This window comes from Ixodes scapularis, unplaced genomic scaffold, assembly GCF_016920785.2.
Source record: "Ixodes scapularis isolate PalLabHiFi unplaced genomic scaffold, ASM1692078v2 PGA_scaffold7__128_contigs__length_106722199, whole genome shotgun sequence".
In the NCBI taxonomy this organism is placed as follows: Eukaryota; Metazoa; Arthropoda; class Arachnida; order Ixodida; family Ixodidae; genus Ixodes; species Ixodes scapularis.
In genome coordinates, this window is record NW_024609882.1 from 26236738 (window position 1) to 26253923 (window position 17186).

A 17186-nucleotide genomic window follows, 5' to 3' on the forward strand; every position below is an offset into this window, starting at 1 on the left:
ACTGACGCGTCTCGCCGTAAGGCATCTGTCGCCCGGACGGCTCGAACCCGTCCACTTCCCCGGAGCTCCCGAAATCATCCGCCTCCTCCGAGTAATTGGCTACACGCACGTGTGCATCAAGAGCCCGGTGGTGATTATGCAAACATTTATAAGAACTTCAAAGTAGTTTCCTGCATAAAGCCTCCAGGTGGGTTCCCCCGTTTACCGAAAATAAACGTGCCTCTAGAGCTTCTGGCGTGAAAAACAAAAATTTCGTGCCCCATCTATCTCAGTTTGAGGAAGTGGCAGGGGTCAACACGACCGAAGTGCAATGGCCGCACCTCGTTCTGGGGGCTCTGCCTCCTTGATCGCAGACACCCCGACCCCAAATAAGTATGTATGTGGTGTGCAAGCATGTGTGGTGTGCACGCACGTTTACTGGTGCAAGCTCTTGACACCTAATGTGTAAGGTAAGCTCCCAGTATGCATACTAGCGGTTATTCCCAGTTTTGTGTTGTCTATGCTTAATTACTCGTTTAGGTTGAAAGTGCGATATGTAGCACGTACCTGTCCCTTGTGTCAGTAAAATAATTATGAAAACTCAGTAACGCCTTCTACACTTTGGGGCTTCCATGTAATTCAACTTCTCAAGTAATCTCCGCATTGTCAAATGGCTGTTTAGAACAAAATTGGTCATAGAGCTGCTAAAGCTCAACCTAGTCCGTGTAGACACATTCTACATTTTATTGTTGCCACAGATTTTGACAAGTTTCGACGTGTTGCTTCATTAATGCATTTGTTCACTAACTGTTCACCGCAAAACATTACACTTCTCAAATTACATCTCGCTGCTAAGTTTGTAGAATGGCTTTTCTGAAATAAAACATGTCTTTGTTTTTAAGATTTCTGCAACACCTCACCAGTTGACATCCAGAAAGCATTGTCTAGGCACTTTGCAGAGGAGAGTGCTTACCAACGTTTCCCGAAGCAATATCTGACGAAACAATAGCCACCGGTTTATTTTATCCTTTTCTCTTTTTTTTTTTTTTTTTTTTTTTGCTTAAAGCATTTATTATTATACACAGTTCTATTAAGGTTTGCGCCGGGCTCAATTCGAGGGCACAACATTTAGTGTCCCCTCCACAATCAAAATATTATTGCCTCGTGAAGAAAAAAAGACATCACAATTCTTCCACTGCAATTAAGGGATCAATATCAAGGACAAAAGGAGCAGACATTTTTCATGAATGTTCACTCGCGCTAAACTAAACTTCACATTTATGCACATATTATCTGTATGCAACCTTCATAATGAAGATGTTGCCATAATAATTTGTCAAATTCCCGAAAACATCATATATTGTCTCTCTAACTCATAACATTTATTAACTCATTCAGGTACAACACCGCCCAGATAAAGACTTCCAATACTGCTGAAAGAGAGAGATGATTCCCATGCCTCGTCGGGTAGTTGAAAACATCACTTTGTGCACAGCATTACGTTACCTAGTGAGAATGAGCCATCGATCTTTGTCGCTCTGCCAGTCACTCTAATCAGGGAGCAAGGCCGAGAGGATCACTGCAACTGCCACCTGAGAGGGGAAGAAAAACAAAAGCAGACTGAAACGAGAATGGTACTGCATAGGACCCTCCCTCCTCGTGGCACAACTGAAAAGGAAATATTATGTATATTACACGGTGAGCACATTTTCCAGACTTTTGAGCAGATACCTCAGCCACACTTCATTAATCACAATCATTTATATAGCTCCTAACTGAAATGCTTTATCGAATTGGTGTTTGTGGCTAATTTGAAACTAAATATGATGTGATTTATGCTGTGCTTGGCTATTGGTTCATAATGACCTAAATCTAAAAAAAAGGGAAGATAAGACAAAACGAAGGAAAGTGCGTACACCTTCCTTCGTTTTTGTACACCCTCCTCCATCCTTGTCTTGTTTGCACTTTTGTTATCTTTTAATTCATTGTGAGAATATGCTTTTTTTCTTCGTTATTTTACAAGTTATTTTCTCTGTGATTCTTTCTTTCCTAAATACCATGTCTTGTGAATGCTGTGTACTGTGCGTTTCTTTACCTAGTGGAAATAACTGCGTTATTTTCTTGACTGTATTTCGAACTAATGTAAACCTTGTGCTAAATGTATGGTGGGAAGTACTGATTACTTTGTTTCCATTTCATCACTCACTGCGCCGTCGGAAAAGCACGAGCCTCAATATTCATCTGTTGCATTTGCGAAATAGAGGAATTTCAATTACTGTAACATGTGCATTAGCCTCCTTACTTGTTCGGTCATCATAAAACACCGCTGGCATAAAACCTGCAAAAAAGGAACGGCTCAAGTTGTTGACAAACATGCAGACCAGAGCTTCCTATTTGGATGCAAAGACCAACATGCGGCCCTGACTGGCCAATATAAAATAATTTTATGGAGGTGGAACTGCACGTCTAAAGGCACTAAAAAACTCTAAGTGCTGCTTACGAATAGTTGAGATGCAAACATATAGAAAATCATTCTGACCAACCTCGTATGGCCCACAGCAAATGCTGCACACACATTTGGCGATTGAGGAAAATGGAAGGAACACAAGCTTGTGCTTACATCTAGGGATCAACTGTACTGTGAACAAATTATCTCCCAGGGGTCTATATAGAAGTACATTTCAGCCATCAGGCTTTGAAGTTGGTACAAAGTTTCAAAGTCGCAAAATAGCCTTTCTACTTCGCTTATGTATTCCCAGGCTGAGGCGTTGTGCGAGTCGTAAGCTTATGAATGTGAACTAAAATGTCACAAGCTTCAGGGATGTGTGGTACAGACAGGCACGTAGCCAGGGGGGGGGGGGGCATGGGGCCCGCCCCCCCCCCCCCCCCCCTCCCGAAACAAAATCCTGGCTACGTGCCTGGCACAGAAGAAAGACAATGTGACGAAAACACGAGGGGAGGGCCATGGTCGTAACAAAGACAGCTCGGGTCATAAATGACTTCCTAGAAAATTATTACAATGGTGCAAGCGTGTACTGACATAGCCAAAGATGTTCAAGTAGCCATATGAACACGGCACTGGAGGACTTCGTCGAGTATAGAGGCACACTGATGGTCGTCGCTGTACTCGACAAATGATCATGGTGTGACAGTTGGCTTCAAACAGTCTGGCAGGTACGTCAGGTCGTATTGAAACATGTCATACCGTTCTCGGGAACGGTGTGTCGCATGCAGAATCGGGCAACCCCAAACTCTTATTGAGTGGGGAAACTGCAGCTCTTTGACATGGTCGCAGAGGCGAAAGAGCTATAGGTGGCCTTCCACATCCAGGCGCCGGTAGGCCATACAAGCAAATTTCTGCAGTCACGTTAGCCGAGAAAGATGCTCTCTGCTGTTAGTCAACTCGTTTGCAGCATTTCTGACATTGTTATAGTGCTTTCAGGCATCATAGTCACTTACTTATGGGAAGACGTCGGGTACCGACCTCTAGTGCTCGATAGACGCGATAGGCTCGATAGGTAGTGCTCGACAGAAAGTCGCCTATGCCATAAAGTGCCCTTTTTGCGACATCATAGTAAGCAGCTGCATTCAACAGCTTGTGTTCGTTTTACTCATGTCCTCGTCGTTTCGTTTTCCACCTGCTCAGAATGTGGTTTCAGTCCACCATTGGCTGCAGCAGCAGACTAGTGACTTGCTCTGGACAGGGGGCAAATATGATTCTCTGCCACAACATAACTGTGCTTACTTACTTGCCTGGAAATCATGTCCAGCCCAGACCGCATTCATTGGTTGCCGATTCCTAGACTGCATCTTTAGTGTGGAGACTTCTAAAAAGACATTTAAAAGGATTTGACTTCAATTCATGAATTCCACAAATGAAAGAGAGACAGCGTCGAGATTATTATCATCAGCCGAAATGATCAAAGACAAATTAGAAAAAATAAAAATTTCAAAAAGAGCTCTCTTGGACACAGAAAGTTAACAACCAAGCCTCCGCGTGCCAAACGTAACTGACAGTTCTACCGCAACATGCACAACATTTTCTTGGCCTGTGTTTCTGCCCGTGAATGCTTGACGAGTTTAACATAGCTGTGAAAACTAGCCTGGGTGCCCGGTAGCTGGTTCCTGGTTTCGATCACCGAAAGCACGGGCGAAAGCCCAGCGCGTTTTGTAGTGGCACCCATTAAAATAAGCCGTTGTAGAAACATGTAAGCAACACAGAAGAACGTTTAAAACAGCGAAAGGAGCGCTTAGGCCAGGCCGCATAGTTTACAGTTTATATTCGCTACGCGGCATTGGGTAAATGCCACATAGTTTGCAATAAGGAAATGCTACAAAGCACTTTCCTGCTTTGACCACCGCCTCGATTTGTGGTTATTTTGCTTCCGCATTGGGAGTTCCAAGAGCTTTTTCGTTATTAGAGTCCCGTGGGAAGATCCTTAGAGGATATTAAACTTTCGCGTTGAGGCTCGTGGACGCCACACCGGACTCTGGCACTCACTCGAATACCTTTTTATGCTTGTTAAATCCAGATAAGCATTTGTTTCTAGTCTCCGGCGAATCCTAGTTCAAGCTTTTCCCGAGTTTTCATAATGAAGTCAAGACGTCGAAGCTCACATGACGCCATATATGTGGTCAGAAGCGAGGGACGCCGACGAGCGAAACGAAATGAAAGAATCCTTATGAGACGGACGGATGGATGGATGTTAATGACTATACCTTTGTAACGGGTAATAGCTTGTGATACCTGGCCTAAGTCTATAAGGACTAATATATGATTCCTTCTGCCCTTCTAAAACCAATTTTCTACCCCTAACTGTCACCAGGCAGTGTTGGATATCACTACGATGACCCTTGGGGATCGGGCAAAAAAAGTAATAACATCACCCCCCGCCTCTTCCTCCCGTCGAGGGAGTCGCCAATTTTCCTCTGGTCAAATCTTGGCGGCGTAACCCCAGCCCCGGACCCACAGATTGAGACTTCGGGCTGGAGCCCCGCGGGAGGGAGTCCCAATTTTCCTATTTCCCGCCTTTCCCCATCTGTGCTAGGTAGTTGTGCTTCATTCAATGTTCAATAGATAATTTCTACCATTCTTCTTCTAGTCGCCTTTTTTGAGAATGTAATCCTTTTCTCTTTCGTCCTTCTATTGTCGCCAGCAAAACCCAGGGCCACGGCCGAACCTGCTACCCCTTCAGGAAGGGCAGGGCGAAGCCCCACGCACCTTAAAACCAAGTGCTCTAGTGTCTCGCTATTATTACGGCAGGGAGCACATAATTATCGTTCTCGCCTTACAGAGTTAAGAACTTCCTGAGTAAATTGTCAAACACAGTTTTCTTTCTTATTTCCTGTTTTTGTTACTTGTACATTGTCAGAGCTGATTCTTCGTGCATTCTTACCTCCCACATATTTCTTTCTGCCTCTTTCACTCCCTTTTCCACTAAAGCAGTCTGCTCAGCCCCATCACTAGTGTGTAGGTATTTAAGTGTAAGCTTTCGGGTTCGGTTGGTTCATTTTGTGTTTAAACTTTTTATGTATAAATACTTGGATACCTTCCGTGCCCACCGCACATCATCCAAGTCGGTCAACCTTTGTTCAAATTTCAACTTACTAATATCCTCCCTCATCTCAAAAGACAACCAGCCCATGCCTCCTACACCCTCATTTGGTGTCTTTCCATGTGCTCCTAGTGCCAATCTGCCTACGCTTCTGTGTCGAATTTCTCATTATGATTGAACCTCTGATTTTATGCACAGCACCCCATTGCCAAAAGACAGTCCTTGTACTAGCACTCCCTTCCAGATACTTCTGACCACTTCATATCTATTATAGTTCCATAGTGCCTTGAGCGTCATAATCGATTAATGTCTTTTCCCGTTTCCAATTATATTCTCCTCATGTTTCTCCAGATATTTCCTTCCCTCATTGAGCCAGACCCCCAGATATTTGTATTTTCCTACATGGTCTATTACAATATCTTATATCCTCAGGAGTTCCCTCTTTTCGTCGTTAAACACCATCAATCCAGACTTGTCATTACACTAAAACTCATGTTCAAGGTGTTCCCTTCCTCTCCACTTATTCCAGCTATAGTTCCTGTAACGTATCCTGGTTACCTGCCATAAGTACTATGTCGTCTGCATACATGAGTTTAGGTAATACCTGTACTACATTTCTCCCTCCTTCCATATAACTGACATCAAAACCTAAGTTGCTCTGCTCTTATATTTGTTTCATCGCCATCGCTCAAATAACTCAACGCTGCCAGACGGAAAACCGGATTTCTCTTGAAAACGCGTACGTTAGTTTTGAAACCTGCGCATCAGCATCTTTCACGATTTGCTTTTTGTAAAGACATGCTATGAAAAAACTTCTTGTTCAAATGCGAAACACTTTTCGAGAGAAAACTAGCAGCATAATTTCGCTCCCTGGCGGGAAGTACCGTGAGAGCTCGCGACCTGAACGACGAAAGAAGTTCGCGGTAGCGTCAATGAAACGCGAAAACCAGCTTGGGTGTTTTCAAGTTTAACTTGGTGTTAAGACGGACTTGAGCAACTCGAAGTTCGGCATCAGATGAAGTCACATCCATGAATTCGGAGATTATGTCGCTACTCTGAAGCATAACTTATTTAGCGACAACTTTTCTTGGCAATGCAGTGGAAGGTACGTCCCACGTTGCCCTCTCCCATTTTGAGTGTACGCAGGCTCTCCTCCTCTCCCCGGAAATGGGGAAGGAGGAGAGCCTGCGTACACTAGAAATGGGAGAGGGGACGCGTGACGTACCTTCCACTGCATTGCCAAGAAAAGTTGTCCCGGAGTATAGACCTTTTCTGCAAGTGCGCCGCCATCTTGAATTGACGTCACTTCCAGTATGGGCGAAAACATTGTTTTGCCTTTGCCACGCTAATAGAACTAACTCATTTAGGATATAAGCATAACCGTCACACTTTCTCGTTTTGCTTCCCCTTTATTTTTTTACTATTTGCAGGTTGAAACGTTGGATTATTTTTTCGTCGCCCATACCGGATACGCCTATTAGGTGGCTGGCGATGAGAGTACACAGAAAAGGTCTATAGTTGAGACCACTCTGTACTGAACACCAAAATGGCATCGCGCACAAGAAAATCGGGCAGCGGAGCGCTGACACCCTAAGCACCTTTAGTTAGTGGCTATCGACCAACACGCTTTTTTCAAACAAGCCCGCGTGTACCCAAACCAGGTGTAGGCACTGCGCTTGCGCAGAAACCATATTCGCGCGAAAGAAAAAGTCTGCCCATGTGCAGTACCGACAGGAGAGGTCACCGCAGCCGCGTGTTGTCAGTGAGTTGATTTGGTGTGTAGTCCCGACCACTGTTGCGCCCCTGGGATCCACTTGGAGTGCCACGCTTTGAAACAAACTATGGAGAATGTGCATGTAAAAGGCGCCGTGTCCTGGTCGCAGCTGTACGTTTCTTGTACTCACATGGCGCGAGAATCCCGGAAACTCGATCCACAGACCAAAACAAAAAAAAAAAAAAAATGCGTATTACATGACCTTGACGTCATGGCGGACAGGTCTGCAGATCAGTGAGTCTACGGCGTTGGATTCCATTATGACTTCGGACCGAACCGAGGACTGTGAGTCCCCGTCTCGTAGTTTTGGTTGCGGCTTCACGGCAGGGTCAGCACCTCGCAAGCTTGGGAACTTAAGCCCTTAACGTTCGTTTTCCTCCTAGACGAAAAACAAAACAAAACAAAAAAAAAACGTTTACTTACGCAGCGCTCGGATCCCGCTGGCGTCAGGGCCACAGTGATGAGGCCGGCGTTCTTTATAATTTCACTATAGTCGCTCACAGTTTAATCCGCGGCTTCACTGCCAATACATCACACAAAAGACAGTCTGCAGCCACTGCCTGTGGCGTGATTCTTCCTTGCATGACAGTTCGTAGCACACGTATGTATAAAAAAAGAAGCATGTTTCGAACAGTCTTGAGTCCTGTCCGCTGCAAATTCTGTGATCATACCTGCAGCAGACACCGTGTCTTTTGAATGATGTAGGATCAGTGCGACTGCGGGCCTGTCAGTCACCGTACTAAAGAACGCCTGCGAACATCTAAAGGGCCGTCCTCGAAGAGCGCTATGCTCTCCTACTTTTGGCGAGAACTCTTCGCGCTTTACGTGCGCCGCTGCAATATGCGTGAAATGCCGGCTAATCACGGTCAGAGTTTGTAACCCTGGCTGTGGTGGGGCAAAGTGGGAACGGACCTTTGAGCAGTTTCGCATATCGTCCATTAGGACGTGGGATGGCTGTCGCCAACCTGGCGTCGGGGAAAGTCATTTCGAGGCAGCTGTCTCCGTTGTCTCGGCGAATCCGGTATATCGGTGCGTCGGCATGCGGCGCTCTCTCTCGGCGCGTACCGCGAAAGCGCGAGAGCGTGGGCCGGGCGATGCGTGCACACGTTCTCTTGGACGCGGACTTTCAAAACCGCTCGGGAAGTGTTTGGCTGATGTAGGCGCACTGTCTAATGAAGGGGTCTCAAACACGCGGCCCGCAACACGGTGGGACGCGGCCCGCGGGCAACCGGCTACGAGTCCCGCGGTTTCCACGCGGAAATGGCATGCGCCATAATGATTTTATCTCGCCGACTCATTTTCGCTCGAAAAGTAGCTCTGATCTTTTAACGTATTCACATAGCTTATACTAATCTGTGATCATTTGCCCTTTGTTTCGGTTTTGCTTCCCGGCATTTGGTAATAATAATAATAATAATAGTAATAATAATAATAATAATAATAATAGTAATAATAATAACTTTATTCACCATATCACATATGGTGGGAGCTGGAGAAAAAAGCTGACAAAGCAGCTTGACGGGTCTCCAGCCCCCTGAACAGGTACACAGCGATTCCGCTTTTAGGCTGCAAGCGCGAGCTCTTCGTTGAAGGATACATCTCGGCTGCGCGAACTCTCGATTAGCAGGAGCAACAGCCAAAAATAACGCTATCAGCTCGGGATTATCGTCTTAAAACAAAATATTACCATTAACATAAAAGTATTTGTTCAAGGTGTTATAATAAAAATCACCAGGAAAGCAAGAACTGTCAAGTTAACTGATTGTTTCTTTTTTGAGACATGTAAGCTTGGTTAATTCGTGTGTGAATTAAGCAAGGTGAACGAACAGTGTAGTTTTCTTCTCGTTTTATTAAAAATGTCAGCACGTTGGAAGTGCGGTGTCATTTCAATTCTTGTTATCACATGCATCAGGTCCGGGCCCAAAGTAGCCATATAGACAAATCAAATCTAAAGGTGGCACTGGCAAAACTGTGAATTTACAGAAAGCATAAAACACTAAAACACGAGGACTCTCCTCTCCAAATTCTTTAAACACGCCCCCTCCCCCCCCCCCCCCCCCCCCCCCCCTTATCTTACCTTGGTCCTCAACCTTTCCGGTGTGGGATATCTGGCGTCCACACTTAAATGAGCTTGAGACCACTGGTCTAATGGCAACGAGCGGCCGTTAAAGGGGCGGTGCAACGATATTCAATTGGAATGTTTTTCAATTTACACGAGCTTACTGGCACTAGTGGGACTTAAGGATACTCACACGCAACGCCACTGACCAAGAAACTCCTTTGTTGCGCTGTAATTTCGAGGACAAAACCGGCTGTTTTCATTCAATCTCTCCTTCGCAAAACCTGATGACGTAGCTGGGAGGTAGCAGTACCGCCCAGTGACGATATTTGAATTCGGCTGATAGATTGGACCCGAGCATGGCGTGGACACTCGATTTGGGCTCGTGATAATCAATATAGCTCGAGACGCCTTGGGGTAATGTCCTGTGTTCAATCGCTGCAATGACGACAACAGCCGAACCATAACAATGTCTGGAACGCAGCGCGTGTCCTGTGCCTTGCCGACCCCAGCGCATGTCTATGATCAACATTGGCGGCATATAATCGGCTCCAGATCACGTGACTGCTTGTTCTGGCTGCGAGTTGAGGAGGTGAACTCTGCTCGTTTTTTTTAATTTTTTTTCTGCGACTTCGATTGCGTGTGGTGAAAAACAAACGGGTCTTTCACAGGTCATTAACGTCAGGGATCCGTTCTAAGTGGTATTTGCGCAACATACAAAACTTGTTGCATTGCCCCTTTAATGTATTCTCCTGCGGACACTGACAGCTGAAAAGAGCAGGGTTTTTTTTTGTTTTTTGTTTTCGAGCTTCTGGCTTCGAGATTTGTTTCTCGGCCTTCTTATTGCTAATGCCGGACTCTCATTTGATGCGCAGGTATGACAAGGTGACCGATATTCGCCCCGATTATCATGAAGTGTTTTCAGAAGTGATCAGGATTCACCCTCCCACATCTTCGAGCCCAACTTCATAGCCTCTCGGTTCTCACGGCAGCCAGCGAATAGGCGTCCAATGACATAGCTGACGTCAGCGTCCGCGCAGCGTGAGATCGACACTCCCCGCCCCGTATTAGGTGAAGCGTGGCGTGTTCTCATGAAGATCACGTCGATATAACCTATGCTACTGGTCGTGGACATGCCGGATTTGTTTCGCATGGCAAGCTCGAATCGCTCGTGCGTAAACTCCGCGAGCCACGAGAGGTCCATTTTTCTGTGTGATGACTTCAGCGACGACGTCCGGGATCCCAAGGACTTGAGCTTTCCGGAGTCCTTGTACGACAGATTGCAGCTCTTCATGCGAAACTGCCCCGGCGTGTCCATAAAACCTGGAACAGAAGTTCTATAGAGATGGTCTTCACGAAATACGTAGATTACTTGGACGTCATAACTAACGTAAATTACTTCAGTTATTACAAGGGGCTCGCAATATCCAAGAGCACGAAGAACTCGAGCCGATACACGCAGCCTTCGACCAAGCAGAACCCATGGAAGCTTCTCATTAAAGCATACGCCTCACACACGCCACGCCTGAATAAATTTTTATGTTGTTTTGATCATTCTGATCAACTCGGGCAGCACATATGAGTAGGTTGTGCAACGCTTTCGAAACCACCTCAAGGTTCCTCGCAACCAAAGAACAAATCCCAAAGAACGTATAATGCACGCAAGGCATTCTGTGCACCCCAAGTTTATACAAAGTATGAAAACGGTTTTACTTATTATTTTTATTAATTTCGTTAGTTTTTTTTTTACTCAGCATGATTAGGAAAATTTTTTTCAACACAATTTATTTTTCCACTTACCACATTGAAAGGACGTGACAAGAACATCGCAGTAATTTAGCTTTCTATGCAATTATCTGCTTCATTTGAGCAGGAGTAGGTCATGCCATTGAAACATAAGAGCGTCAAAATCATCGTCACCGAGAGTTGATTACACTTATTAAACCGAGGTTTAGCCGATATCTACTTTACATCAACAGCACTATTTCCCTAAAGTCGGGGGTCACACTGCTTAAACGTCATACAAAAGACAGTCTGCACACAAATTCGAACGCGAGTCACCCGCGAGATTCTTGCTTCAAATGCAACATGGCAATGAGCTGGCACGCGGCATTCGAACCACAGATACTGCGGTGACTCATGGTTGCAGACTGTCTTTTGCATAATGTATGAGCAGTGTGACTCTGCGGCGTAAAGGGATGCTGCGCCAAACATTTTAGTCTCCATAATAAGTGGCGCACGATCTTTCCGCGAGCCAGCAGCCGCCGGTGTGCGCGAGCACACGCAATGAAATAGACGTCATAGTCCTACAATCAAGCTTTGACAGCGAAGTTTGCGGACTCCAGGGAAAATGAGAATACATGTTTTTTTTTATCTTCACAGTGGAGTTTGAGGTAAAAGCTAGGCGACGAATAATTGGTCTAACAAGCACGTAGTTTTCACCTATGGAGATGAAAAACCTAGTCTTTATTCTCCTTTTGCTCGGAGCCCATTGCGTGTGCTCGCGCACACCGGCAGCTGCTGGCTCGTGGAAATGTCGTGTTCGGTTCGACTGCCCCCTGCGAACATCAGCGATGCTAAATGGTTGTGATGTTCTGACGGGTCCCAACTGGAACTTGGAAAGTGTTCTGGTTCGAAGCGAATACATATCTCGCTGCACCACTACGCTCGCCGGGACGCTATATATATAAAAAAAAGCTCTTTCTTGAGTACGCCACTACACATTACACTCTGCTTTTATCCTGTAAAAGAAAAAAAAAGAAATAAGACCCAAAATTATTAAGCCGAAATAAAAAAAAATATATATATATGGAAAATGTCACCGCTGCACATATTCTCCCGCAGCAGGAAGTAACTGCCAAAACTAAGGAAACCGAACTTCCATTTAGAACAATCAAAGTCTGCGAACGTCCCAGTTCGATGGCACCAACTCTGCAAGAGACCTGTGGAAACAAGTGCGGCGCCGTCCTTGCCGCCGAAAGGAATGTTGGGAAATCTATAGCTACAGAACGGGTTGGACTTAGCAGACAACGGAGGCGACTTGGCAATCGCAATCGAGCTTGACTGATTTTGATTGAAGGATAGTGTAAAGACCTCAGAGCCTTGAAGTCTACCCACAATCCTTCAATCAGAGCCAATCAGAGCTCGGCGTTCTGACGTCACCACAGCCCTTGCGTAAGGGGGCCGAGGGCCCCACAAGCTGCGTTTGTAGCTTTTTTCCTCGGCCTCCTCCATTCTGTATGAAATGGAAACCAATAAAGAAAGAAAGAAAGAAGCAGACGAACTTTCGCTGCGCATACGATTCGAGGGAGCGAATCAAGCAGCGCCAAAGTGCATCGTCATGGTGCTTGGCGTCCTGGTGCACTTGCTATCAGCAGCGTCTAAGCGTCTAAAGCAATAAAGCGCAGTGAATATGACGTAATTTGCTTTTTATTCTTTTATTTTTATGCGTGATAGGTTTAACCAGTGCGCGCTATTCTTTGTCTCACCTTAGTATGGCCTATTGTTAGCCGCGCGTGCTAAAAGCGCGAGCTAGTTGCTTCGGATGAAGCCTCGGCGGCTCCACGAGCGCTCGCGCAGCGAGTGCTTCGGACAAGGCAGTCAAAGCTAGCCGCTCGCGCTAGCACAGCTTTTGCGGTTAGTCCATGCTAAGGTGAGACGAAATATAAGACAAGAGTGTCGTGACGACGTGCTTTTGGCGCTGCTTGGCTGTCTGAAACTAACCAGTCGGAAATCGGGGTTTCTTCCTTGTGTGTGATCTCTTTTGTAGTTTCGCGGAAAAGAGACTCGAATGGACGGGAGGTTGCTGCCCTCGTGGAGGAAGCGTGGTCGTTGTAGAAGAGGGAGAGGGGGGGGGGGGGGGGGGTATTTTTCTCATAGCCTCCAGGTGGTCGCAAAGCGGATTGTTGCCACAAAGTGTCGTTGCACTCCATTTAACGGTAAGCTGACAGTGAAGTGGGAGATGCGCAAGCGCGCCGGACCAAACAGACGCATCCCAATCACCACCTGACCCCGCGCTCTGGGTGTGAGTCCGAGCGAGAGCATCGTCACGCGGCGAAAGATACACGTGTGACTGATTCCAACAAACACGTCGCTTCCACTGGACCTTCAGCTTAGGGGCGAACGGAGTACAGCAGGGTGCCTAACGATATTTACGCTTTATAATTTGACGGGGACATGGCGGCTTAGCTTGACAACTGGAACTGATGACCCATGCTGTTCCCACCCGTGGTCCGTGGAAGTGTGGGAAAGAATGGGGATTGGAAGCGTGGTCAGTGAAAATTTCGACGAGCCCGTTGGCGTACTTACTAAGAAAATGAAACCTAAACACATAAAAGGGTGGCGGCTCGCGGGGAAGGAATTTTTGGGGGGATTAGACAGGAGGACTTGGCGCTGTGCCAGGTGGGTCTTCTGTTTACCTCCATCGTCTTGGTTTCGGAAGCACTGTAAATAGTTGTACAGAAAAGAGGTCTGAACCTGCAATGGATCATGCGTCTTGTTGTCGCGATGCACTTACGAGAACAGAACGAGGTCCAGCAAGGCATTCGTGCTTCAATAACATTAAAAAGTAGGACACTGTATTACTTCTCTGGGAGGCGCCAGTGTACTGATGTACAGCTTGTTGCACCATAACAACCTGCGTAGATGGTTCGTCCCCGAATTCCTAGAAAGAAAAGGCGGAAGGAGCGTGACCGGCATGTCTTCGCCGGTACTGTCTAGCCACACCTTCCGGCGCCAAGCGCGTCCAAGCAATACCACCCAAGAAAAAGGAGGCCAAAAGAGATCATTATTATAGGATTTACGCAGAGCCGCCTTGTATGCGTCAGCATCGTCACCAGCGCGTCAAGCGCGTCTCGTTTGCCGCTTGGGATGGGTCGGCGATCCACTAACGTTGACGTCATACGCAAGCCTTGTCTTCCAGGTGGTGCTGGTCCAAGGCGCACCATTGTCCAAGCGCGTCACCGATACTCGCTTAGACAATGAGGACAACAGCCAAAGCCTAGCTTAGCTCCCGACTCCAGACATCGTCGGCGGCAGCGCATTCCTGCCCAGGAGCGGCTCGGCGCCGCCGGGACAATGGACGTCTGCGACGCCATTGTGTGAGCTGCGTGTGTGTGTGCAGAGGATTGTTATGGCAGTGCCACCTAAGAGACAAGAACTGCGCGTGACGTCATCGTTAGTGGATCTCCCCACCCACCCCAAGAGACGCCGCAAAGCGGCAGGCGCGTCCTTGGCGTTGGCGCGTGCTGACGTCGCGTTCGTTTTGAGACGCTGCTGACATAAAGGAGGCGCCGCTGCGTGGACTCACCGGTGATGACGTCGTTTGGGCGGAAAGGAGGGGGGGGGGGGGGTCTTGTTTTTTACGTGTTGTTGGTTGTGGGCGGTGCTCTGACACCGTGAATCGTTACTTCAGCACCAGTGGTTGAGAAGCTTGTTCCTGAAATGACACCCTTGGCTCCCGAGTTTTTTTGTTTTTTTTCCTGTCCGGAGTCCTGGCCTATAGCCTCACCTGCTCGTCAGGTTGGGGGGTCCCTCGGTAACAACTGAGAAAAAATAAATAAAAGGTGATAATGTAGTGAGTGCGCAGGCGAGCTGGTGAATGTTAACCATTTTGTCCTTAGCCCGAGATTGAGGCAGGAAAAGAGGAACGTTTCAAAGTAGAAGAAAAATGAAAAGTGTCCTCGACTGTTCATTTTTCTTCTACTTTGAAACTTTCCTCTTTTCCTGCCTCAGTCTCGGGCTAAAAATAAAAGGTGCCTTTTTGCTGAGTGAACTTGTCGCGTGGTATCTTTACACTCGTTCGAATTTCGCTCGTCAGCATTCAGGTGTAATCTTGGCTCAGATGATATTTCTGCGTGCAAATATTGTTTCTGAACCTGCGGTACTTACGGATATCTGTAATCCCAAAATGTTAGCATTTTTTTTTGTAAATGAATAGTAGCGATCAACATAACGTGCGCGGCAGGCTTTATTGTAAAGACACTCTGCAAACAGATTCGAACGCGAGCCACCGCGATATCCGTGCTTCGAATACCGCATGGCAATGAGTTAAGGCAGGAAACTTGGCACGCGGCATTCGAACCACGCCTATTTCGATGACTTGTGTTTGCAGGCTGTCTTTTGTTTGATGTATGAGAAATGTGACCCTGGCTTAAAGCTCTACTTTTGTTTTGAGAGAACGTAGGTCGGTAAGGCCTTCTTTTTATTTACAAATAACGACCATTGTATTTTGCTACTTCCTCTCCCTACTAATACCAGAATGCTGGTAGTAATGTGAGAACCCTTCCAATCCAATGTTTCACTGTCGTGTTATGGTAGACAAATAATATAAATTACACTTTTTTTTTTTTTACGGCCGTTGTTATTTTGAAAGGCGAAACTTTTATTATAAGTGGCAGCATCACTTTGCCCTTCCATGCCTCAGGGAGGTGATCACATTTTAAGCGTAAAGGCTGGTTTATACAGACCATTTCATTTAGCACTTTCTGTGCGGCACCATTTTGTCTGCATTTTGTTCGACAGCAGCGCCCTCTCCGTACATCCGGGAAATTCAGCGGGTTCGACGGGGTAAAACGAGAGAGAGAGCACGCGCCCGACTCCGCTAGCAGACGACAAACCGGGAGGTTGCCATTCTCCATCTTTGGGCTGTACCGGCGGGCTGTACGGAACATCGAACTCTCGCTCGTGGTTACCGTTGTGAAGTGGTTCGCGTTCTTAGAATAGTTATGGCTACTCCAAAAACCAGATTATAGCTCTCCGTTCTATTTCAGTAAATGATCAACTAGCATATCTCTTTTTCGTTACTTAAATGGCAGTTGAGTCAGCCGGCAGTACTACCCTCAACTACTGCGTGTATTGCGGCAGGAGAGCACGCTTTTATTCATTATTTCAGACTTCCATTCATGGTCGCTAAAGGCCTACACCAGTACGAACTTTGTTTAGTAAAAATGTACAGCAACCGGATTTACTTTTCGCCGGAGAAACCGGCCAATCTGACACAGTTTGCCCTATCTTTGTTTATTTGCACGCAGGTAACAGCGCAATTGGACCTTGTTAGTCTTTTTATCTAGCATAGTATTACACGAAAACTGGCATACCAAAATCTGCGCATATGGGCTTGAAATTTCCAAAATGACGCGATTTTAAACAGAGTTTGCACGCCAGCCGGATGGGGGCGGAACAGACGACATCGCTTGAGAGGGCGTTGTCCGGCGAGAAAGAGAGAGAGAGAGAGGAAGAGAGCCCTGGTGCCATCTGTTGTGTAGCCGGGACACTGGCGATTTAGATATATTTCCGTATTTTTTGCGCCTCATTCTTTGACCATGCGCTTGAAAAGTTTATGAAAATGCTAAAAACGACCATTTTTTGTAAGACTACGTATATTTGATCTCGAAATGTTGCAAACCCTTTACTCTAGAGTCAAGTTAAAAGTAGTTCCAGAACTACGTCAAAGATGTCGCCTGCGTGCCAATCGGTTTTCTAGTGGCAAAGGAGCACAAGGCAGCACAATGTACTCAGTCGCAAACCAAAACTTCTTATTTGCAAAAAAAAAAAAATATATATTTTTTTTTTTTGCCTGTGCCGTTTACAGGTGCAACTTGGCTGAATGGAATAGTAAAAAAAGCAACCTCTTAAATACTCTTATAAATACGAATTTCACGAACTTTGGTTATGGGTAAACCACAAAATTGTTTTGGTTTAGCGAATCTCCTGTCTAGCTCCTGACAAAATTTCCATGAGCCTCTATAGTTTCGAACAACTTGCAGTGCGTCTTTTACACACGGGCTTCGAGTATGTTGGAGTAATAATTTGCTCAGTA

The 17186-nt window shown here is 46.3% G+C and overlaps 1 pseudogene; it reads right to left on the bottom strand.

The window, feature by feature from the left end:
• Positions 1-234: 234 nt before the first annotated feature.
• On the bottom strand, positions 235-376 carry LOC115311004 (annotated as a pseudogene).
• Between the last annotated feature and the right edge of the window lie 16810 nt (positions 377-17186).